The following is a 26,252-nucleotide window of genomic DNA, read 5'->3' on the forward strand; positions in this document are numbered from 1 at the left end:
TGTGTTTGCTTGACACCTAACCACCCCCTCCACACACACACACACACACACACACACACACACACACACACACAAAAGTAAAAATAAAATTTCTGGCATTTTAGGGCAAAAATAAAATATGCTCTCTTGGAGAAAGGCTTTTTATTTTCCTTGTAAGAGTCCTCAGGTTTCATAACAATATAAATAGACTCAGTGTATATTTGGGGGTTGTATAGTGGATATGCTTAGATTTTTCCCCTTAGTCTGACATTTTTTTTTTTCCTTTTTTATTCAGTAGAGAAATCATCATGGCAAAATGGGAAGGCAGAGCCTTTGGAGCAAGGGAAATCCAGGTTTGAATTCCCATTCTGCTGCCAATTAGGTTTGTTATCTTGGGCAAGTTGTTTAACTTCCCTGAAGTTTAATTCCCTCCTCCTGTAGGAGGTAGGAATGGAATATAACAAGCCCCTTCCAGTGCTGTTGGGAAGATTAATTAAAAAAAAAAAAAAAAACATGCACGTAGAAGCACCAACGCAATATATATGGGGGGTATGTAGTAGGTGGCAAATAAAACTGGGGCTCCCAGTATCGCAGTTGTTAATATGTTAAAGGGGAGAAAGCAAAACTACGTCATTTGGGTGAGAAATAGGGATAAAATGTAGAGAGGCAGGAGGTTCGCTCATATGCTAGATGACTGTTTGTTTATTCATTTCCCAAAGATATTACAAAGGCTGTGAATATTTATTTAGTTCTGCTCCCAATAGCCCTTCTAATAGGGAATTATTTGGGTACAACGAAAGACATTTGTAAATGTGGCTGATGAGACTGGCACTGGACAAGGAATGTTTTGTTGGACACAAGAATTCTATTGTCCCTGGCTTCAGTTGTCAAGTGCCCGGGGAACCCAGAATTTATGGTGGCGGCACAATGGGCCTTTCAGAGCCCCGCGAAAGAGCTGTGAGATCCCGCTCTCCGGCTTTTCAGGGCTTCTAATCTTTTTATCGGCCCGGACAATGTGGGATTCAGCTCCTGCCTGAGTCTCCCGACTGTCCATTGGCCCTCAGGTATTGTGCGGTAATTACCATGGTGACAATGGGCTCTCTCTACGCCAGTCCATCGGCGCTTTGGAACACGGCGAAGGTTGTCACTTTGTATTAGGTGCCTCTAAAAGGCATGGCTTACTTAGAAAAAAAAACTACTAAAGAGAAATAAAGATAATCGTGTTAAGAGTTTGATTTAAAGGGCCCCTGTGTCAAATCCATTTGGAGCCCAGGAACTCTTTATGGATGTTTTCTTGTAATTACAGTCAGACAGTGGGTGTCACCCAGCACAGGCAGTGAGGAGCTGGCCTTGGAGATTTTTGCAGTCAGGCAGGAGCTAGGGGCAGCTGGCAGCCCTTAACATCCTAGCGGGAGCAGAGATCTAAGTTTAGCCAGTGAACTCTGAGACTCAGTTTCCTCATCTGCGAAAAGAATGCTCTGGAAATTACTTATAGATTAACATTAATTTTATATTATATGATTGCACATTCATATATGTAAATAGATGAATATTTGTTCTATATAAATGGTTATCCATCTCCCATAGGGCTTGGTGAATATCAAATATATACTAAAAGGTAAAACTAAAGTTTTAAGCATGCACAATTGAAAAGCACAATCTACAATCTTCTCATAATCACAGCTACTAATTATTGGGTGCCTACCTAGCCTGGGTGAGGTATTGCATTTATTATCACTGCTCTTCACAATAATCCTACAAAACAGTTATTATTATCCCCATTTTGTAGTGAGGAAACTGAGGCTCACAGAGTTCTTGCTCACCCAGAGTGAAAGTAGCTTGGAAGAGGCAAAGCATGGAGTTTAAGTCCTGTTTTCTCACATTCAGTAGCTTACTGCTTACCTCATGGAAAAAAAAAAAAAAAAAAAAAAATATATATATATATATATATATATATATATATATATATATATTATATATATATACACACACTATCTTATAAATATATAAAAAATATAAACTATCGTATAAACCATCTTACAAAATATGCTTCACCATATGGTTGTGATATTTGGTGATAACAGGAAAGAAAAACATGCAGTGGTGATTATTAATTGGGTTTATTCATCCCTTCAACAATGTCAGAAACATGTGACACCCACAGAAGGAAAAAGCCCTGTCTCCAGGACACTTAGGCTCTGCTACCTACGAGCTACCCCTTCTCCTGCTTGCAGAGCAAGAAACACACAGCAACATCAGCCAAACAACTAGACTGACAGAGAAGTATCTGGCCATTGCTTAACTTCTTTGCCCGTTAAAGTTTCGAAACCTGACATTTCATTTGTTTATGCAGACCAAAATACCTGAAATTCCCTGTTGTTTGTCATACCAAGAAACAGAAATTATCTGTGGACACATACCAGAGAAATAGGCATGATTTACCCTGGGAAGTGATCTCGTTGTGGGTTCTTAAAGCTGGAGGGAAAGGAGTAGACTTGTCAGTGATTTAATCCAGCTGCGCTGCTTCCTTACTCTAGCATTTGGGCATTTATCACTTAGCCTCAGTTTTTTCATCTTTAAAAGGGACCGGTCACTGTCTCCTTGGGCTACCCAGATCCCTTTTCTTTCCTTTTTAACTTGTCACCCTGTGCCGTAACCTAAACTAGCATTGTACAAACACTAAGGGGCCTGGGGATCCTGAAACGTGTTGATGGAGTAGTGGGGTAGGGACGATTTTAATCGAATTCACATATGCTTTCAGCCCTTACCCTCCCCAGCACTGTTTTTGTTGTCGTTGTGATGCTGACAATCATCCTGGCACATACCTGACCTGGCTGAGTCTACATTCTAGACTAAGGCCCCTTCATGGAGATTGATAAGCCAAGGTATGTACCTGAGAGCAGAGATCCTAAGAGAGGAATGGCAGCATGATTCGTGGGTCAGAGGGCAGAATGTGGCTCTGTGTGTAGCAAGCCTTCTATACAGTCAGAGCTCACTCAGCCAAAGAAATCCGCCACAGTCACACCCCCATCCTTCCCTGAGTTTTCTCCTTGGTTTTCTTCCACTTTACTTTCTCCATCCCACTTGGCTTCATGGTGTTCTTTTTCCTGATTTCTCAATCTCTCTGAAATAATACATGGCATGCAGGGTCTGTGCCTCTAAGAAGTTCAGTACTGTGGGCGGCCACATGCAATGATGGGAGGGGCTGAGAGAGGCAGTGGCCTGCTCTTAAGAGACCTGTGATGGCCTTGTGCACGAAGGGAGTCCTCAGCATAGGTTGGGGTGGATGCAGTAATGCTGGGGTGTGTTTTTCTGGCTCTGGTTCCAGGTCTTGAGGAGTCACGAGATGTGGGGAGAGGAGGGAAAATGAACATCCCAACCCAGAGTACCTGCACAGAAAGAGAATGTCTGCAGTATCCCCACCCTGCCCTCTTACACCCAATGAGCTCTTTCCCGCCCCCATCAAGTCTGCTAAAAGCACAAACACAGCTTAGATTTCTTATGCTCTTTTTTGTTTTTTCTTTTCTAAGAAACGTGGTGAGGTTGTATACCAGCATTCCACGAATCCACAGCTCCTCTTTCTCAAATGTTTGCAGGGATCAGAGCTCATAGACAATCCACCCATCTATTTTTGCTTTCCTTCCAAAGCTCTTAATTGTCTTTGCAGGCTTTGGAGTTTTATAGGAAACATTTTGCAGGGGGGGTAAAGAATGCAAGGGGAAGTAGGAGTTCAATTAGGTTTTATAGATTTGAGAAGTGCATTTTTTTAAAACACACTGGCTACAGATACCGCTGTATTATTAACTGACTGGAGAAGGAAAACAGAAGAAACACAGGCTTTGAAGTCTGCACTGCTGGATTCCAATCCACCTTAGGTGTTACTGGTTGTACACCTGGAACGAGAGTCGTATGCCTTTAAGTGGTGCGGTGAGCTGGGTTTCATGATACTCAGAGTGGTTATGTGTATTTTAAGATAATATATTGGTGAAGCTGTGGCAAATGTCTATTCTCTTTCTGCTTATAGTGTTTTAGTTATCGACTTCTGAGTAACATACCACCTGAAAATTTAATGGCTTATAAAAACAGTTTATGATCTCTTATAGTTGAGTTGAGTGAACTCGTCTGGATGGTTCTTAGTTCGGGTCTCTCATGCTGTGCAGTCAGATGGCTGGAGTCACTTGAAGGTCTGACTGGGTTGGATGTCCAAGATGGCATCTTCACTCACCATCTGGCACCTCGGCTTGGGCGCCCGGAACAGCTAGTGATGGCTGGGCATCTCTCTGTTTGTGTGGCTTCTCCACATGGCTAGCTGGAGCTTCCTCACAGCATGGAGGTCTAGAGTATTCAGACTTCTGATGGCAGCTAACTTCTCCCAGAGCAAGTTTTCTAAGAGCGCCAGACGGCCTACATGATTTCTTATGACTCAGATTCTGAAATCATATTGTGTCCCTGTTGCCACATTTCACTGGTTACCCAAGGACAGCTCAGGTTCACATGGAAGGGCACTACACAAGGGCATGGATATCTGGGGGTGTGGTTTATTGGGGAGGGAGGCATTTTGGGGGACTGCCTACAACATGTAGCATGATTGCAAAGGAGGGTCCTTCCTCATTAGGTACATGCTGTATGAACTGCCCCGTGTAGCTTTTTCTCCATAGTGCTTTATGCATCTGGAAATGATCTCTGTGCTACTCTGTTCCTGACGTCTTGGGGATAGCACACATAGCACACAACAGGACAGTTTCATTGTTCTTGCTTCAGTCACGGCATCAAGGTGTTATGGACAAATTTTAGATTTACAATTCATTTTCAGCCCTCCACCAAAAAGGGTTTTCGCTTGTTGCTGCTGTTATTGTTTTAGAGAAGGCATTGTGTGTAAGGAGCTGTTAGATGGAACTAAGATGAGGCAAGGAAAAGTGGATCTGGGGAAAAAAAAGAAGTATAATAAAGAAAGTCAACGTAAGATGCTGTTTAAGCCCTTCATGCATGCTGAGTTGATCCTAGAAGGTAAAAGCTCTAGAGATGAAGGACATCCAAGAAATCTTTATGCTGCTGTGCTTGGGAAGCAATGCCAGCCACCACCTTCTTTGGTTCAGTGTCTCAGTTTTTAAAGATAACAGCTGTTCAGACTCTCCATATTCTTCTCTTCATTCATTCAACAAATATACATTGAACAGCTGCTCTGGGCTAGGAAATGTGTTAGACACTTAGGGAGATATGAAGATGAATGAGACCAGAACCCAGGCAAAACACAGCCCCCACAAAGAGACTCCAGAGTGTGGGGTAGTGTGAGGAGGGGGTGGGGATGCCGTCTTCATAAAGAATTGAGGCTGTGTCAGCCCAGTGCTCTGGTCTGCTGGCATGTGCGTGACATCTCCTGTCACCATTGCCACCACTGTCCCTCTTTGCCACCGAGCCTATCATTCCACAAGGAACTGGCAGCACCAGGACAGCATTTCTCACTTTGGGAGGGAAGGTACTTTCTTTGGATTCCAGTAACATGTGGGTTCTCTCAGGAACTGACTTTATATCTTCCCTCCAGGTCTGTTGTTAGTGCTCTAGCAAATGCATGTGGGGTACGTAGCATATCGTAAGAAGCTGGATGTATGACTACTTTTTACCTTTGTAATTAAAGTACCAAATGCACATTTGGCTATTCACAGTATCCTGTGGTATCTCGAGATCCATGACCGGTTTTCCCCACAGGGCACACAATTGTGATAGTTTGCTTACATCTCACTCTCCACACCCGGACTGTTATCTTCTAAGAGAAAAGTCTGTCTTAGGCACCTTATGTCTCAGAGGGTATCGCTCTATTTGTTGGTGTCACCTCTAGATTACTGATGACCCTTTCCCTTTTTTGCAGAAATCACTGCATTTTCGGCTCAGTGGCCCCCTGAAGATCATTCCTGTTGCCATTTGTTGAGAGACCAATCAGATGGGTGGAGTGTGTTACAGAAATTGGCAGCAAGTATCCAATGGGTGAAGAAGGTAAGCTAGACCGACGTTACTGGTGATTGACATATTACAAGATAAGTGGAGGTGGAGACGATGCCAACAGGTCCACCCCTTGAACCTGCCTTGGTTTGAACCTTCACCAGATCCAAAGTAGTATCTGAGAGGGAAGCAGGCCTGCTTTCCTGGGCTTTGAGGAATGTGATGATTCACTGTTGTGATTGGGTTCTCGTTGTTGAACACCTATTATGCGCCAGTACAAGGATGGTAGTTTTTTTTTTTTTTTTTTTTTTTTTTTACTATGGTAGATTCAGAGGAGAAAGAAGGAACTAAAGGAGATTATCATTCTTTAGCAAGGACTCAGCTTGACAAACTAAGACAACTGCCATGTTGCTGTTTTCCCCATGTATTCTTTTGAAAATAATTCTTTCAATATGTTAAAACAAGGTGGCTTACGCCCCATAAGGAAAAGGTTGCTTGGAAGCTGAACCTATGAGACTTCAAAAGACAGAACTAGACCAGAAGCCCTGAGTCTTAATTTCAACTCCCAGGTCCAGCCCGCTCTGCCCTTCACTGCTGTCTGCCTGTAGGGTAATAAGTTCTTTTCTGGACCACAAGGGTGGTTGGACTAGGCTCTCTAACCGTTCTTAACGTTTTAAGATCCTATGAAGCCGTTTATCTCCTCCATCGGCTGGAACTATTTCTATAGGATGTCCAAATATCCGGATAGGAAGTTAAGAATGAATTATACCAGCATGACTTTCCACACGTTCGGGTCCTAGACCTATGTATCCCAATGTCTAGAAATCATTTCCACATGGATGTCTCGCAGGTACCTGACCTGCAGATTCAAAATGTAAGTTATGGTTATCTCCTGTAAACCTTCGCTTTGTCCTGTGTGCCACATGTCAGTGTAACATCAGAATTCACCCAGGTCAGAAACACGGAAGGAATCCCAGACGCCTCTCAATCCCTTACCTCCAAGAGCAATGCATTCATGTTGATTCCTTTTGATTCTACTCTCTGATGATCTCGGAAATATTTTTTTTATTTTTCTCTATCCCCACTGCCACCATTCAAATGCAACTGGAATCCTCTTTCTCCCAGATTACTATAATTGCCGCCTAACAGGCCTTTTCACCTCCAGGGTCATTACTCCCTGGTCAGCTCAGTGTGATCTGTCTTCCACATCTGCATATATCCTGAATGGTGTCCCGAAGTCCAGCTGTGATGTGACTTGGCCACTCAATCCCTTTCAGTGCTAGAGATCTGAACTCCTCCCAAGCCTCCAGGACCCTCCAATGATGGGGCCACTGTTTTGTCATCCAGACCCTTCTCTTGGCCACTCTCTCTGTACACCCAGCCATCACTCTACACATCCACCAGGATCTACCATATGGCACAACCATCACTCCACCAAAGCTCCATAATCTCTCTCTTCTCACAAGCAAACTCTTAACTCATTTTGTGTCTTAGCTTGGACCTCACTCTCTCCAAGTAGTTCTTTCTGATCTCCTAAGACTGAGCCATGGGTGGCTGCTAAACAACACTGGAGTAGTCAGAGGGGCTGTGTGCTGTGATTTCCACAGTGGGCTGTGATTATCGGTTTAGTTGTCTGCATTCCCAGCTAGACCTGGAAGTTGTTGAGGGCAGAATTTATCGGCGGCCACCACACTCCCAGTTGCAAGCACTATATGTGACCTAAAGTAAGCTCTCAATGAACCTTTATTAAACGTATGAAGAGACGTTAAGTGTATTTTGGACAGAAACTGAGGCAGTGGGACTAATATTACCACAGGGGAAAAGTCGCAATCACAGCAGCTAACAGTGTTAAGCACTTACTATGTGTCAGACACATCAGGTATTTAAAGGATTTGCCTCCCTTAATCCTTGCAAAAGCCAACCGTGATAGGTACTAGTAATTTCCGAGGTTTTATAAATGAGAAAAGTGAGTTTTAGAGACAATAACTTGCCTATAGCCACATTGCCACAATTTCTATCCTTGGAAATTTTTATTCTTAGGAAGTCCCTTTTGCCTTCCCCAATGGTCACCCCCTGTGACTGGGACCTGTAAATCTTTGGTGATTTTTTCCAGGTGTTTTGCACTCATGTTTTAACATGGGTCTGTTTGGGGACAAAATTTCAATTTGGAGACCCGGACCCCAACTCTTTCTCCCCTACTCTGGTCTGTGTGGATGACAGGATTAAACCGATGAATGAAAATGCTCTTTGTGGAGGCAGAGTTGCACTGTCCCTGTAAATGCTCTGATTTGATGTGGAAATTGTGTGACTGACTCCTCCTGCATTAGCATGTTTTGCGCTCACTTGCTCGGAAGCCCGGCTCAGCAGATGAAATGCACCCCTTCTGTGGAAACGCCTGTGACTGGCGATCAGCTCATTTCTGCCAAGCCCAGTGGGGCTCTTCATTTCATCGGCCCTTTCAATTCTTCACCAAGGACATGTGACTGACGTTTCCTATTTTTCTAGATAATAGGGGCAATTAGAACAAAGTATCAATGAAACAGAGTCAGAAGTTAAGTAGAAAATATTTGAATTTAATTTCTCTTCTAGGAAATCTGCTAGATTTGTTTTCCACTTAGAAATTTAGCACAGCCTATTTTGAAGAGTTTTGGCTAGCTTTCATTCCAAGAAGAGGAAGGTAAACTATCCTAATGCTTGTAACACCCTTTAAAAAACACCACAGCATGGTACAGATGGAATGGCCCTTTGATCTTTCAGACTGAGATTCTCGTTTTAAGGAGAGGATTTTTTTTTTTTCTTTTGCCTAGAAGGTGGAAAGGACGTGTTAATGATCGTACTGTAAGGTTTTACAAAAACAGCTTTGGCTCAAGACTCAGCTTCTTGATCCCCACTCATTTCACAATGCTAGCATTTCTTGAACACGTACCTATGACATGCCACACACACAGGCAGCAATGAAAGAGTACTATTCCCTTCCTGAAGGAACTTACAGTTAAGTCAGTTTGTATAAAGCGCTCAGAATCCAAGTAGGAAGGGAAAGAGAGGGCTGGGGGCTGGGGAGAGAAAGAGCAAGACTTGTAACAAATGGTGATGAAGTAAGTGGTGTGGGCTTAGGCACCAGCTCTCTCTGGCTGACTTCCAGAGAGACACACTGGAGCTTCCATTCCTGGCACACTTTTCTTACTTAGGTACCACCTCAGAGCAGGGGAGGAATTACCTGAGCAGCTACAGGACAGGACTTCTGCACCTGCTATCCCATTGGGCTTTCAGTAGGGCACTGGGGCACATCCATGAGTGAGCTGAAGTGACAGGCATTCGTCCTTATGCTCATGAAAAGCGTGCACGCATTGAGACTCTGCTGAGTGATCACCAGCAGGGTCTGCTGGTCACAGGTTACCCAATTATCTTCCAATTGCATACAAGTCAATCCCAAAAAGCCACTAGGCGGGCAGCTCACCTGGCTCTGCATTGGCCCTGACAGTTGGGAACGCTGGCAGCCTGCCTCCTCACCCCCTGTGCCTGCTGGGTCTGTCTGTGCATGCACATTTCCTATTTGGGGATGTAGGCCACTGTGGAGAAAGAGGCCAAGTATCTGTCTGTAGCTGGTGTCACTAGAATTATAAACAGACACTCAGTTCACTTGCTGACTACTTTGCAATCTTCAGTGTATACAACGCAACTGGCACTCCTGCAATCAACTCAGGATTACAGGAAGCTCGCCGCGCCAGGCGATGTGAAGTTTCTCCCTTTGCCCAGATCGATACCCGGGGAAAACCCTCCACCACAGGGGTGGTCCTTCGGTCCTGCTTTATTTAACTGGTGATGAACAGAATGCAGAGATCAGTCCTGAGAGCACCACTGACAGCTGGTATTTATCGAGCGTGACCATGTGCCAAGCACTGTGCTCCATGCTTTACACTCACGACTTTGAGGTCACCAGAACGTTGATGGGTATGTGAGGTCATCCTGGTTCTTTTATAGGTGAGGACGCTGAAGTTCAGAGAGGTTAATAAACTTACTGATTCGCAGTGGGGAGAGCTCCTTGCCTGAGAACTTCTCTTCCAGTTCTTTTTTTTTTTTTCAATCTTGCCTTCCAGTGTCAACCACGTAGAAGGGCAGGTATATTACAGTTCTTTTGGTATGGCCACGTCTTGACTCTCCACTGGGGTTTTCAGGGGACCTGGCTGCTTCAGCAGTATACAGCTGAACGTACTCACTGAGTGAGCGGTAACACTCGGGCAGAAGAAAACAGAACCCTGGATGTGTTCCCTCCTCAGCCATCTCTTTAGGACCATTCCTCCTGTTCTCACCCTTGGACTAGGTACTGGAGCTACAGCAATGAACCAAATGCACATGCCTCTGGGAACACAACAGGGAAAGTAAAGTCCTGCCTTCACAGAGCCCCCTTTCTTTGATGGAGTCAGGCCGACAGGCAAATAACCATAGCACAGGCAAAGAGTTTCTTCTAGACAGCTTTGGGGTCCATAGGAACACAAAGGAGACAACTCTGACAGAGGAAATCAGGGCCCACTTCAAGGAGGAGGTGGCCTTTGGGTTTAGACATGAAGCAGGAGTAGGCATTTACCAGGAGAAGATCAAGGATGTTTCAGGCAAAAAGAACAGTCTAGAAGTTTTGGAGTCAGTGTTTGCCCTGACTAGGTGGTTTGTTGGTTTGTTTTCATTTTTATTATCTTTAAATAGATAAGACGGTTAAATAGATGAAGATGGTGTGAAATTCAAAAGGCAAAAAAAAAAGTCAGCAGAGCATTAAGTCTCCTTCAGTGCCTCTCATCTAATCTAGTCCATGCGTTTCCTTCTCTGAGGCAACTACTATTTTTGGTTTTCTACGTGACCCTCTAGAGATTTTCTGAGAGTTACAGCCACACACATCAAGGTAGTGTCTTCCCATGCATTTGTGTGTGTAAAAGGTAACCAGCCGTAAACACGGTTATGCACACTGTTCTACGCCTTGTTTGTTTTGCTTCCTTTCTTCTGACTTTAAATTTTCAAAAACATTTCAAACTGACAGAAAAGTTGCAAAAGTAATACAATGCATTTAAACCTTTCATCTAGAGCAGGGGTGTCCAAACTGCGGCCCGCAATCCATTGTTAACTGGCCCGCAGCAAATTACAAAAATATATTTAGTTTACTTAAATAAACCAGGTGAGGCAATACGTACTTCACCTTGAGTGAGTGGCCCGGCTGTGTATATTTTACCGCATATGGCCCTTGGTGAAAAACGTTGAAAAAAGTTTGGACACCCCTGATCTAGAGTCACTGGTTCTTTTTATCATTTTGCCGTATCCCATGCGACGATGTGTTTGAATTTAATCCCTCATCAAGGTCCAGCTTGGCTGTCAGTTACCCAGAGACCTGGGCGAGCATCCTCTCCCCAGCGCTTCTGTAGCGAGACCAGGTGGACTTGACACCGAGAATATGTTCTCTGTGTCCATTTCCCCAAGATGCCATATGCAGCAGCTCCAACCCCAGCATGGAGATGGCAGCAGGGGGCAACTGGACACCTGCCCACCGTGTGCTCATCTTTGGGAAAGGGTCTTTTCCTGGGTCTTCAAGGGCTCACCTGAAGGGCTGACAAGAAGCCAGTGTCCTGGGCAGGGGAGCATGGCCCCAGGGTCTGAGGTGGGAACAGACAGTCCAGGTGAAATCCAATCACTTCATTTCCGACAACTGGACATTTAGATAGTGTGACCCTTCTGTTCTGTGTGTCAGAGCCCACATGGCAGAGGCAACAAAAGCTGGTGTAGGATTCCCTCCTTTGAAAGATGAAAGTATCTGAGCACTGCTCAGGTTATCGGCGTGCTTCCTCTGTGCATTACACGGCGTGGAATGTTTGCACTCAGTGTGAGAGGCACTTTGAATACTATGACAGGCAGGAAGGAACCCAAGAAGACAGCGTTGCAGCCAAGGGCTCTGGGCCAAAGAGGATTGTTTTCACGTATTCATTCATTCATTCATTCATTCACTCACTCACTCATCAAGTAATTCCTGAAAGCCTTGGGTGGCACTCTTTCATGCTTTGTCCCAAGACATGTGCATGCTCTTTGTAGTCTGGGTGATAAGATCTGTGGGGTAACAAGCATATAGACATATCTCAGCCGCATAAAGCAGCTGAACCTGAGAGGGGTGGGGTGAAATCTGCACAGAATGACTTCCTGACCATTCATTAACTCATGTATTCATACATTAAACACATTTACTGTCTGCTTGCTTTGTGTGAAATCCACATTTGCACCTGTGACTAAAAGCACTGGAGTTCCCGTTTTCGTGGAACTCCTGTCTCAGTGGGGGGGTATCCCCTGGCTCCCGGCTAAGTCCATTTCCTTAAGTTGGTTCCATCAGGAAAGCTCAGCTGCTCCCAGAGTGTTTCAGGACAAAATCAGGCCACTGCCCATCAGCCCTGGCTCCATGTGATTCCTAAGCCACAGAATCACCTTTTTCCTCTGGAGGCAACGAACCCAAATTACCCTGTGCCCTGTGGGGACTCAGAGCTCAAGGCAGTTTGAGAGAGCAGGGAAGGAAAGGTAACAAGCCATACTAAAATCTGCCACCAATTAATTGTGTCTGCTGAGGATCTAGACGGGCTGTAGCCAAATACCTGGCAGAAGCCTCCCCTTGGAAGCTTTAGAAAAATTGTGGAGGGGCCAGTAAGATCATCTTTTTAAGAGGCTTTGAATTTTAGAATCTAAGCGCCATTCTAAATGCCCTTAGGTTGTCATAGCAACAGTTCTTATACTTTTTTTCCTAAGGAAACAAATCTTTAAAAGTCGGCTGCACACTTAGAAGAGCTAGTGAGAAGGTACCTCTCTAAATGAATGTCTGGCAAGTTTCCTGCACCTCCGCCTTCCTGTCCGTAACGGATACTCCCCATTTCTCTTCAGAATTTCCACTTGAAAAATGGACCCAGGAGGATTGTTATTCATTTGCCCCTAAATCTTTTACATCATGCTTTGGGCAAAGAAAGAAAAAGGCTTTGTCGCTTGTTGAGTTCCACTCTTGAAGAGGGTTGGAGTGGGACCCCATGATGGCAGGGAGCAACCTGTGCTCCTGCAGGAACCGCCGAGGTGGCTGCTGCTCAGGGCCCTGGGCGTACGGCCGGCGGCCGGCCCTCTTCCCCAGTCCTTCACCAGCTGCAGCATGGTTTCTCCAAAATCCAAGTTGCATCAAGTTGCTTCCGTTCAAAACCCCAAGCTTTAGAAACGTGTGTTCCCTCACACGATAGACCGCAGGGCCCTCTGCATGGCTTCTAATAAGACTGACATATCCAGCCCCCACTCCCTCTCATCTCCTGATGCTCCCCCATCCTGCCGTTTACTCTCCGGCCATGCTGTATTGCTGGTAGTCCCCACGCACTGCAAGGCTTCTCTCTCGATTCTCTTACACAAGTCTTCCTTTTCTGTCCCCGTTTATCTGGGTATGTGAAGAAGGAGCCTCTCCTCCAGGTGGGGTTCCCTGACTCCATAAGATAGAGCTGATCACATCTTCATCCTCAATCCCCTGGATCCTTCGGGGGCTCAGTCTCCCTTCATGAGTCCTGGGCAACTTGGCCTTCAGAAGCTTCTTTTTCCATAAGAGTATTAAATATTGTATTTTATGATTGCCTTGGACTAAAGATGAATATAATCTTCTACCCTAAAAGGTCAGTTTTCCTTCTGACTTTAAAAGAAATGAAAACATTCCTGTGTGAGGATGTGGGGAAAAGGGAACCCTTGTGCACTGTCGGTGGGAATGTAAATCGGTGCAGCCACGATGGAAAACAGTATGAAGTTTCCTCAGAAAATTAAAAATAGAACTACCTTATGACCCAGCAATCCCACTTCTGAATATGGATCCAAAGAAAACACCGCATATTCATTGCAGTGTTATTTATATTACCCAAGTCATGGAAACAACCTAAGTGTCCATGGATGGATAAATGGCTAAAGATAATGTGATGTACACATAATGGATTATCACTCAACCATCGAAAAGAAGGAAATCTTGTCATTTGTAACAACATGGATGGACCTCGACGGCATTATGCTAAGTGAAATAAGTCAGAATAAGGCAGAGAAAGACAAATACCATATGACAGCACTTATATGTGGAATCTTGAAAAGTGAAAAACAAAAACAATGTAAAAAATCCTACACAGAGAACAGATTGGTAGTTGCCAGAAGCGGCGGGGGTGGACACGATGGGTGAAGGTGGTCAAAAGGTACAAACTTACAGTTAGAAAATAATTGAGTTCTAGGTATGTAATTTACAGCATGGTGACGATGGTTAATAATACTGTACTATGCATTTGAAACTTGCTAAGGGAGTAGATCTTAAACGTTCTTACCAGAAGGAAAAAAATGATAGCTATGCATGGTGACCAGTACTAACATAGACTTATTGTGGAGATCGTTTCACAATATATACGAAGCCTGAATCGTTACATCATGTACCTGGAACTCACACAATGTCATGCGTTACTTATGTCTCAATAAAAAATAAAAAATAAAAAAAGAGACCCTAAATGTACGGTGCCTGATGGAGAAGTTGGTGTTGATATCCCTTCGTGACCTCATTGCTATTTGTTTGTGTAGAAGTGTGCAAGATTCTTGAGGATGGGATGTGGAAGTTGAATGCCACGTCTTCCATCAGTGTGTGGGGTGCATGCGCCTGGGTAAACAGGCCTTCACAGGAAGGAGGCCTGGTCTCCATCCACCTGAGCCTTCTGCTGCCCAGAGCTTTGGCAAGCACTCTCTGATAAGCCAGTGCTAACTGTTCCAAGTCCATTTCCAAAAGGGACAACATCCTTCCTTCCCACTACCTGCACAGCCCTTTACATTTCTCACAGAGCTTTCTTGTGCACTGTCCACTTTGATGCTTTCAGGTGGTCATTCTCCATGTCTTTCTATGGAAGAACAAACTGCAGCTCAGAAAGGTTACGCATAGTTTAGAAAACAGAGTTGTCTCTTGCCCAAGGTCACACATATTACATTGCAGAAGCACGAGTCTATTCCTTTTTCTTCCCTCCTCAAGAACAATGCCAGTGTTCTTTCTATCAGACCACGGAGCTACCCACCCATATGAAGGCAGGATTGCCTCAATTTCCTTTAACTTTTCTGGACGTACCAGGAGCTGTTAGAAACAGGAGATCCCAGTGTAGGTAGACGTGCTTCTAAAGTGAACACTGCTAAGCAGTACCCAGTTCCCACCTCACTGGAGGACTGGTGGTCTTCGCTACTAGGAGTGCTCTCAGCAGAGAACCTTCAGCTCTCAGACCCTTTAGGGTTTTCCTCAGTTGCAGATATTAACCTCAGCCAAGGTCACATCCCTTCCTGGGGCCTCCTACAGCTGATGAGTGATCAGTACAGGTTTGTCCATCTCAGCTCTACTTGAGATCATTTGGAAGGGCCATCCTTCACCCAGAGTGCCATGCAGGGTGGCCTGAGCCTGGGGTTGGGTCTGATCCCATCTTACCTTCTCTCTACGTCCATTCCTGCTTCTCTTCCTTTCCCTCCCACATGTAGGAGGCCATGTTCTGAAGGGCACCCCCTAATGAACATCCCCATGTGAAACCATCTCAGAGTTGGCTTCCTAGCGAACCCAACCTGCCACAGACTCTACTGAATATTTTGCAACAAGCCTTGTGTCTGTGCATGAATACACCAGAGTCATTTGTTCCTTCGTTGTTTTCACTGAATGCGTATTCACTGGACACTTAGTGCTATGCTAGGTACCAAGATACTGTGGGGAACGAGACAGGAAAGGACCGCTGCACACACAGAACTGCAGCCTCTCCTCCTCGGAAGGCAGATTTTAATCCTGTGTCTGCATTCCGATTGTGCACCTCCCAGAACATTCTGGCTGCCCCTGCACTTTGGTGGAGGACAAGAGAAATCTCTCACTGATGGCTCTGCAGAATAAAGGCTGCATCCCAGGGATCAGAGCCAGGGTCTGAATGGCCTTCTCTTCATCCATCCTGGGGCTTCTCTGTTATCTTTGCTTGGCCCTCTCATAGGGCACGGGGTGAAGTCTAGGTTAGGAGGGCCATGGGCCGGAACAGGAAAACAGGGCTGTAATGGCTGCCCCGAGTGAGGATTGAGGGGGGGACTGAGGTGCACATGAGAGGGCAAATGGGAATCAGACTCCGGACCGAAAGTTGACTTGAAAAGATAAAATGGAGGGGAGACAGGTCTGGATTTAATCTGGAGCAGGGGGAAAGAAGGGGTTGGAGGTTTTCTTGCAATTGCCCATAGTCCTCACTTAAAACTATCTGATGACATCCCATCTTCATCAGAGTAAAACCCAGACCCAAACTGGGCTGCCAGTTGCCCTCCCTCCACTTCCTGTCACTTCCCGCCTCTCTGCTCTTGCTTAGTTTGGCTATTTCTGTCCCTTGAGTGGGCCCAGCCCCTTCTAGCTTTAGGGGCGTGGCTCTTTCTGTTCCCTCAGTCTCAGTCTCCTCACATTCCTGGCTCTTTCTCATCATTTAGGGCTCAGCTTAAACACTGCCCCCAAAAGGCCTTTCCTAACATCACAACCTGTAGAGCCACCCCCATCTCCTACCCCCGTGTTACCTGGCATTTAATCATTCTGCCTCAGGGGTCCCAGCAGTCAACACAATTTGTGCATATCACGTCTATTTCCTCTCATGGCTTACTTTTTATGGTGCTTTCCCCGTGAGATTCTAAGCCCCACAAGGTTCAGAGACGTGGTCTGTTTCGCCATCCCCCTCATGTCCTCAGCATCAAGAGCAGTGCTGTGCACACTACTAGTCGCTCAGAAAGTACCTCTGGAATGAATGACGATAGTAGTCAATACCTAATTCTCATGTACCTCTTATGGTTTGACAGGAATACAGGGGTGCAGGGCCTGCCTTAGAAAATTATGTGGGGCAGAGGCCTGGAGCGTGGTCTCGTCTGTGCTACTATGTTGAGCAGAATCTCTTCTATTCCTCATTCTCTCTCTCTCTCAGCTCCTCCTGGGCCATCATTTAGATCTGAGTGGCATCAGTTTCCACTCGTGGGATGCTAACAGCTGCATAATGGGCCCCCCTGCGTGTGCATCTGTTAACACGAGCCTTTCGGCCTGCTCTAGCTTGCCTGACCTATCTCCCACCAGGAAAGAATGTGCATCTGTAACACCCTGGAAAATTGGGGCTGACATGTTGCTTGGTACCCAGAGTGGTTTCACTCAGGCAAACACAGAGAATAACAGCCATGCCCTTAAATGCTTGAGCAGGTATCAATTGGAGGAACGTTCCAATAATCCATGTTTATAAAGCCCGTTGGCATGGATTTTTAGAGTAGTACTTTACCCCACTTTATCCTCTACAAATGGTGTTTGTAACCATTGAGATATTTTATTTCAATTATGTGCCAGTGTTGTAGGGAGAAGAGTTTCTGACAATCGCAAGGCATAAGCCATTTTTATTGTGCTTCTATTGCTATTCCCATGACTAAACTCGACTGGACAGTTCATTAAGATAAAAAAATTAACAGCACGTGCTTTGGAGAGAATAATCATGGAACATGACAGCTTGCGGAGGCACTGGCATTCTAAGAAGCAGACAGATGACAAACACACTGGTCTTCGGAAGAAGTGGGGCAACTAGCCAGTCAGTCAGAAGCCATGCATTTACCAAGCACCTACTTACAAGTTCAGCCCTGAGCAGAGGTGCTGGGGGAAGGAAAACACAGGAAACATGGAATTTGCCCTCCAAGAACATACCGTCTATTTGGGAAGGCCTGGGAGATTTCAGCTGTCAGTCGGGGGGCCGCAGAGGGGAACACATCAAGTACTTGACTCTTTGGTACTGCTTTTAGGTCAGGAGTAATTCAGTGTGCACTTGAGAGATTTCTTAGACCTTGAAGAGTAGCAGGACGTTGATTAGTAAACTGTGTTCTAAATATAGTAGCTGCTAATGGCTGTGAGTTTGCTTTTGGGGGTAAGGAAAATGTTCTGGAATTAGATAGTGGGCAGTTGATGTATAACTGCAGGTATACAAAACAAAAAACAAAACACTGAATTGTACACTTTCAAAGGGTGGCGTTTATGATATGCAAATTATATCTCTAAGCTGTTATATTTTTAAGTACTCTACAAACTCTGCACAGCTGAATTATAGTAAATTGTTTTGTATGTTCAGACAATCGGGCTTAGTTGGAAGAGAGAAGAGGGGTGGGCAGACTAACATCGATAGAAAGGAAATATATACCCATTTCACAGATGAGGAAATGCAGAGTCAGATGTCCATGCCTCGCCCCAGAAGCCACAGAGCTGGTAATAATAGAGCAGGGCCTTTACCTCTAACCCTTCTGGTTTCAGTGCTCACATGCTTCCACATCACCCTGCCGGTGCCCGGAAAAAAACAGATCCATGAATGCAGTAAAGACGCAAATGACAAGGATGGTAACAGATAGTAACAAGGATTTGCCTCTGCAGAATGCCCTCGCCCTTTCTCCCATCTGTTCTGAAGCCTCCCTGTGAGGCGCGATCAGTATGTGTGTGTGCACAGCTGCAGAGGTGGAGTGTGTCATAGGAGAAAACGGGGACCGAGAGAAAAGATTCCAAGTCTGTTTTTGCTGGCTGCATAAAGAACGTTGCATCCTCTTCTCCAGGTATTCAGGTGTTTCCACCTCCATTTAGGGCTCTGGTGTCTCCCTGGACTTTTCTTTGCGCCCGGTTTCCCCAGTGTGTGCCGGATTTCTACGTGAAACCATAGACACGTGGGGTCCACGGATATTTCGAAACAAGGCTTGGGATTAGATGTCTTGTCCCTTAAATATAGAAGGCAGTGCTGCTTCCTTTCAGCTCTGTAGAAGCAGATATGCATTTCTATTGTAAAGCACATGTCTAGATTAAATCATTATCACCCCTGTGGTTCATAAGAGAGCTTTTTGATGTCATTCTCAGCTTACTAGTGTAAATAATGGGTCACAGTCTCATCCTGTTGGACAGGATGGAAATCTAACTAAGGATTTGTAAATAAGGCTGCATTTAATTTATTTTCACGGGGACGTTTTCTTCCCCAGCCGACAGTGGAATAACAGCATCCTGGGAAACAGCCTGTGGAGGAATCACCAGGTATTAACCTCAGCGGTGAGATCAAAACAAAAGCTCTGCTTGCGATCTCCTGCCAGAGCCCCAATCCAGGCCATCCCCCTGTTTGGCTGCATTCAGGAAGCGTACATAAAATTAGATCTCCAAGGAGTAAAAAGGAACTGGGATTCGTGAAATGGAAATCGTTTTCAAGCAGCAGACTTCCTCTTTCCCCATTTCATGACAGTTTTGTTAGCTTTAAAGGAGTTAAGAGGACAATTAAAAAGAAAACCCAAGATTAACGCTTAAAGATGACAACAATCACCCAATAATCAGTGTCTACTCTCCAGAGATTTTGTGACAACTGAAGGAGGTATTACCTCTAATGCGCTTAGACCCACACCTGTCACATAGAGGAGGCTTTGTAAACAGGACTCAAGGGTGGTGGTGATGGGCATGCACGAGTCTACACAGTTTCAAATATTCAGGTGTTTCCAAATGTGGAGCTGTGTAGACAGACGTTCCCAGTGATGGACGGAATCCAGGTCACAGCCAGGTTTATACCACTTGTGCGTGAGTCTTACACTGGACGGCCAGCTTCCTCTGGAGCTGGTCTGAGTGTCTGCCTATGGAGGTGGCAACAGGAACGGCCTCCCCCGATTCCCACCAGGGCTCTGCTGGCCCACAGGCTGGTTACCCTGGGTGGGGTGCTCCTCTGTGCAGAAGGGAGCCTGTGACAATGCCCTTGGAATACAGGAGAAGAACAGTGTGTGAGGCAGGGGTGGTGTCACCCGAAGGGCCAGCCGACTTGGGTTGTCATTTCGGTTCTGCTTCTGTCTCACTGTTCCTTGCTCGTGCTTATGTTTTGTTGTTGGACTTCTTCTCGTTGTTTTAATTTATCCACATCTGCAAAGTCCTTTTTCCCATACAAGGTAATACATTCACAGGTTCTGGAAAGTAGTATGTGTCTGTACATCTCTAGGGAGGGGGCGTTCTTCCTCAGAGGACTGTTGCAAGGATCAAATGAGATAATGCAAATGAAGCACCTAGCACAGTTCCCAGCATATAGTAATAACTCAATAAATGTTATTCTCTTCCTTAGAATTGCTGATAATCACATTTGCATGCATACCGCCAGGAGATAGCTGCGGAGTACCCTGCTTGTAATTCTCACAGCTCTGTCCTCAGGCAGGACCAGTTTCCCTGTTTGGCAGTGGCTGGAGGATTCCACTCATCTTAGCCCTGGAGGGAAGCCAGTCTGCAGAGATAGTTTGGTCTGAATAATGCTCCCTCCAGCAGTGTTAGGTTGGCCAAGCTTTGCCTCTTTTCTAAGCCTCAGCTTTCTTATTTGTAAACTGGGGAGGTGGGGGGGGGGGGAGGAGAGAGCCTTAACTCCGGGGTTCTCACTTCTGTTGAAAATCTAGGAACTACAATAATTGATCACAGGGGAATAAAAAAAAAGTACACGTTGGTGGGAAGGTATGTTTAGCGACTTCTCAGGGAAAATGGCCTGTTGCAAAATAACAGCAGTCATGGAAACAAGGGGCACCCTCCCCAGCCACCCAGAAGCCCACACAAGGGTTCCTAACTGGGTGCTTCTGGCTCCGAGCAGGCTAATGACAGATGGGGGAGGCACTGGCTGCTTTCTATAACGAGTGGATCCGCAGACAAGTGAGGATTTTGAGTTCAGGCATCCAAGCTTAAGGTGGGGGCTGATTGTTCTATTGAAGCCAAGGTCGTTGGTGGATCCAGGATCGAAGAGGAAAAAAGTGGGAAGGGGAAGAAACCTACTACGCATCAGACACACGCTGGCTGCTGTCTTCATATCTTTTAACTCCCACCGCTTTGCCCTGTGCAGGGGAGCATTTTATCCTCATTTTTCAAATGAGAAAACAGAGCCTACGAAAAATTGAATAATTTGCCTGGTGCCTCACAGCTGGTAAGTGGCACGAGAAGAGGGAAATTGAATTAATACTTCAAATCCCAAACAGAGCTTCTTAGCTCTCACAGCAGGCCCTGCCTGAGCCTGAGCCATCCGGTTTTGTCTCTGGGTGACAGTACACAGTGCAAGCCCCTCTGTCAGCCCCCTTGAATGTCTCCACTCTCTCTCCCTAATAGACAGAACCAAAGGCCAGCGTATATTTTGTTCCAGCATTTTCTCTTCCAAAAATCATCCCCGTCTCCCCTGCCACCTTCCTTTCAGCCTTCTGTTTTCTCATCGCAAATTCCCCGTTACTTTGGAGAGAGAGATGAGTGACAGATGTTCCCAAACAGATTGAGACTGCAGCATCCCAGGGCGCCGTCTTCCCTTCAGAATTCACCTCCCGCTGGGAGCAGGACACTACCTGTGACACCTTCTCCCAGGATGATCTCTCTGGAACTATTTTGGGCGTCTGTATTTAAACCATTTTAGAAATGGCAAGAGCGCTGTTGGGAGAATATTGGAAGCCCAACAAAGGTATCCGGAGACCAGATGAGAGCAGAACGTGAGGACATGATGCCCCTTCACCTGGGTCTTGGTGAGCAGAGACTTGAGGCTCTGAGGAGGTGGGTCTGCGTTTCTTTTGTGACTGGGAAGCTTCCCCATCAGGACATTAGATGCCTGGGTTCAGGTGTTTACACAAAATCAATCCCTTTAATTGAAAACGATGGTCCCTACGGAGGAGGAACACAGCAGGCGCCTTGCAGACAGATGCAGCGCCTCTGAGTCCCGAGCAGAATGAAGCCGAGCCTTGAACCAAGCACCCCTTGCAGTTCTGACCTGGTACAAGCCACAGGGAAGTCCAAAGGCCCTCGGGGTGGAAAAAAACAAATACATAAGCACCAGAGAATCTTTTTCTCTATGAGAAAGGCTGTACTAATTGGGCAGGCCCCCTGAACGTCAAATGCTGAAAGTGAAGTCTCTAAGATCACATGGCCGGGGGCCCACTCACTGGCTGTGTGATGTTGAGTGAGTTACTTAGCCTCTCAGAGTTTCAGTTTCTTCATCTATAAAGTGGGGATAGCATAAGAGAAACCCATAGGGCTGTGTGCAGATGAATGAAATAAGTCATAGAGCGTGCTCAGCACAGCACTGCGCATGGAATAAGCACCCAGTAACTGAGGCACCTCGTTGTCGGCTGTGTCCTGGACACACAACGCCAAGCCCAGCTGACAGGAGGCGGATTTGGGGCTGATTTGGGAGCTGTCCACTCAGAAATGGAAACTGTGTTCCCCTTCGAGGAAGCTTTGTCCTTTCTTGGATTCTCAGGCATGATTCTCAGCCTAAGCCCTATTCTCAGCAGCCTTCATATTCACAGGTCTCTCTGAACATTGAAGAGAACGATTTATTCCTTCGTTCTCCTTCCCTACAACGAAGTCTACCTTACCCTTGTTGGCTGGTGTGTCCAACGAGCTGATATTTGTGAAAGCTCTTTGTAAATTACAGAGTGCTGTAAAGTATGAATTACTATGATGGCTATTCCCGTAGGGCATTTCATGAACAATGTTGAAAATTAAGGACGCATACTACCGGTATTCAGAAAGTATTTATGCCTTTTTAAATATATAGCTACTAACCATCCGCAGATGGGTTTGATAACACTGTCTTCAATCTGATTTAAATATCAGTAACCCCCGACAGAGAGCGACTTTCTCATAGGGACAGCAGGGACAGTGCAGGAGATGCCAGCAGGCAATGGGGCATAACAGTTAGCTGCGCAAGCTCTGTGCTTCCTTGGGGTTTGAAGGCTGCCTACTGATGTGCTTTGTGACTTTGCCCTGAATTAGCAAAGGTCTTCTGAACCTTACTTTTCTCATTGTAAAACACAGATAGTAATATCATCCTCCCTGAGTTATTGTGAAGAGGAAATCAGATAATGATATAAAGACCCAGGCATATTACCTAGTGCAGGGGACCTGGAAACCTCTTAACGCAGCCCCCTGACTAACAGGTGTTCTCTTTCGCCTTAGGCCCCCTCCTTGAAACCTTAATCAGGGTTAGAACTGTAGCCATGAGCTGGGCTCCCAGCAGCCTCACCAAGGGCACTGCCTCCCCCAGCTCTGCAGCCCACCTCCCAGCGCATTGCTCACCCTGCTGACCTCCGGGCCTCCAAGCTTAGTTCCAGCATGGCAAGGTCTTTGCAGACTCCCATGCCTCCTCTTGGTAAATCTGTGTGTGTCGGGGGGGAGGTTGGGTAGAATGTGGAATGGACTGAATGAAAGGCAACCTACTAAAGCCGGTGTGAACGGGCTGAATTCCTGGCCATGTCCCTCCAATGGTGAGGAGCCTGCCTACGCTCCTAAGACCCTACGTTACCAGCCAATCCCTTTGGACAGTCCAGACACAGCCATCCGCCACGTCCATACTACTTCGATAAGAAACCAGAGAAGTGTAAAATTGACATCAACACTAATAAGCTCTAGGGGTCAGAGCTTTAATGCCGATACGGGTAACAGGTAGTGTTTATCAAGCACTTACTATTACGCCACACACAGTGTCTGGCACTTCAAAAGAGTTATCTCATTTAATCTCCACAACCACCCAAGGAGAAAGGTTCTACCATTACCCCCATTTTTCAGACAAGTCCACATGATAAGGAAGAGTGGAGGTCAGCTTTGAACCCAGTGCCGTGGCCAGACCAGAACCTACCAGCTCGCAGGGCACAAATGGTCTGGGGGAGGGTGACTCACATGTCACAGTGGGCTGCTCTCCAGTCTAGCTCAGCGGCACACTGACCTTCCCCATGTGTAGCGTCTTGGCGCTGCCATAGTAAAAAAGTGCCACAAACTGGGTGGCTTCAACAACAGAAATGGGTTGTCTCACAATCTGGAAGCCATTAGTCTGAAATCAATGTTATTAGAGTTGGTTTTTTTCTGAGGGCTGCAAGGGAGAATCTGTGCCCTGCCTTCCTCCTGGCTTCCTTGGCGTTCTCTGGCTTATAGATGGTGTTTCTCCTGTGTCCTAATTTCCCCTTTTTATGACAATAGTCATATTGGAGTAGAGCCCAATGACTTCACCTTAATTTGATCGTCTGCGAGGAGACTATTACCAAATAAGGTCTCCTTCCTAGGTACTGAGTGAAGGTTAAGACTTCAGCATTTTGGAGGGAGACTCAATTCACCCCATAGCACCATCCAAGCTCATTTCTCTGTTACCACTTTAGACATGGATGGATCCAGTATGACTCTTTTTCTCACATAGTCTTTCAACAAGTATTCATTGAATGCTTCCCACATGCTCCCTGCTAGAGATAAGATGATGAACAAAACACACGTGATGACCCCCACCGTCATGGAGCATTGACGATGCACTCTTGGAGAATTTCAGCCACTAGACCTCACAGAACTGCAGCTAAACCTTTTATCAGTAATTCCAAAGGCTCATCTAAGGGGATCAGTGAATATAGCTTCATCATTCTGGGTAAATCTAAAGAGAGAATAACTGGAAACAACTATTAATAGTTGAACTATTTGCTTGTGCGTATCTCCAATTCATCCATTGCTTTGCAAAGGGGACTGTGATTTCTTAAAGTCTATGTGGTTTTTTGTTTGTTCGTTGTTTGTTTTCCTTGTTTACTGGTTGTGTATCACCACCGATCTCCTAGACCAAACCCTGAAAGTAGAGTGATTATACCAGGGTGTGTCACTTATTAGATGGAAGAACTATTAGCCTGTGCTCTGTTTAATTAAGCTTCACTTAATGGGCAAACTTTACTTTTTAAAAAACCAGGCTTACTGACACTTCATCAGTTATTTAAGGCAGTTCATTGCACATCAGGGGAGAAAAAGAGAAAGGAAAAAAAAATTTCTCATTTTGCTCAAACTCGATTGGTTTGAGAAAAAGTGTGGCTGTCTAGAAGGTGCCTAATTGCTGCTGTGATCCTGTGCTTATTCTCCATTTAGTTTCAGGCGTCTTATTGAAACGCTAATCACAGTTAGGTCTCACCTCTTGATGAAAGATTTTGTAAAAACTTGATATTCCTCAGTTCAGCTAGGGATGTCTGCATGCAAGTATAATGCCACTCTGTCTGAATGGGAAGATAACTAATGCCCTTAATTTTGCAAAGAGGGCTGTGATTTGGTATATACAGTACAGATCAGGGGAAATCAGAGGAAATTAATTTCCTTCTTTGCATAGACACCACCTCTGTGAGCAACTTTTCTTTAGCTGTTTTTGCTGAGGGTTTAAAGAACGCTTGGCACCTGTATTGGGGCTTATTTCCTGTGGCTGGGGTCAAATTTAGGTTATGCCAGTTTATCTAACATCAGGACTTCGGGAACTGAAGTTCTCTGATTCGGGTTTCATTTGTCTGCCTCACAAGATTGAGGAGCAGGTATTTATTATTCATGCTTCAAGAGAAAGGTCTAACACGGTAGGCGTGCAATACGAGATTCTTTCCCTGTATTCCCTGACCCTCCTCCAATCCACCAATCCTTGAAGGTGGGACAGAAGTGGTTGTTTTCATTTTGTTTTTAACCCACAGGAGTCACACACCCACCCTAAATCTCAGTCTTAGGCACTCTGCTGCTTCTAGTAAGTTCTAAGCGCTTACCACATCCAGATGGAAAATGAATAACTGAGGCAGACTCCATTTGTTTTGTCTGAGGGACACCCAAATTATGGATGCTTGGCTATTTCTGCATGGTCGACTGACTTTCCACCTTTGCATGCATATAGGTGCATATAGGTGTGAATACATGCGTTTTCTTCACCTGCATTGGCCCAAAGAGTAAAAGTTAATATTCTCAAAACTACTGTTTATTATTTCTGTGTGGGAGCTACCATCTGCCGACGTTTCCTGCCACACCCATTTCCTCATTCTTAAGCGGTCCTGAGCTTTCACCTCTCAAATTCCTATGGTTACCTGAACACAGGATCTGACTTCAAGTCTTAGGTGTTTGCTCCTACTGTTGCCTCTGTCTGGATTACTGTTCCTACCCTTGAATATGTGGTTCATCCATGACTTCAAGATTTCATTCAGGTTGATCAAGGCCGTCTTCCCCGACCAACCACATCCTCACACCCTGGTTTATGTGAGTCTCCTCTGAGCTCTCTCAGCTCTCTGATGCTGCCAGCACATTATAGTTACCATTTTCTGGGCTGCCTCCCAGTCTGCCACCAACACCGTTAGACTCTCAGGGACTAGAGGACCATGACAGTATATTCTCGTTAGGTCCTGTGTCAGCTCAGTACCAGGTTTTCAGCTCATGCCCAGGGCATGTTTGGTGAATGCATTTGTATTAATGTTGTGTGTGTGTGTGTGTGCACACATGCACGCACGTGCAAACATCCATGAGTGCTGCATTCTGAAAAGACCTTAAC

The 26,252-nt window shown here is 45.5% G+C and overlaps 1 protein-coding gene across 1 annotated transcript in view; it reads left to right on the top strand.

Annotated features, from left to right (window-relative positions):
* Nucleotides 1–26,252, top strand: part of CDH11 (cadherin 11) — a 146,392-nt gene that overhangs the window by 51,952 nt on the left and 68,188 nt on the right. The window contains exon 2 of the mRNA XM_074314783.2: nt 5,846–5,970. The gene's annotated coding sequence lies outside the window, so the exon portion shown is untranslated. The remainder of the gene's footprint in view (nt 1–5,845; nt 5,971–26,252) is intronic.

This window comes from Rhinolophus sinicus, chromosome 8 (genome assembly GCF_057876585.1).
Source record: "Rhinolophus sinicus isolate RSI-liver-muscle chromosome 8, RSI-T2T, whole genome shotgun sequence".
Taxonomy (NCBI): Eukaryota; Metazoa; Chordata; class Mammalia; order Chiroptera; family Rhinolophidae; genus Rhinolophus; species Rhinolophus sinicus.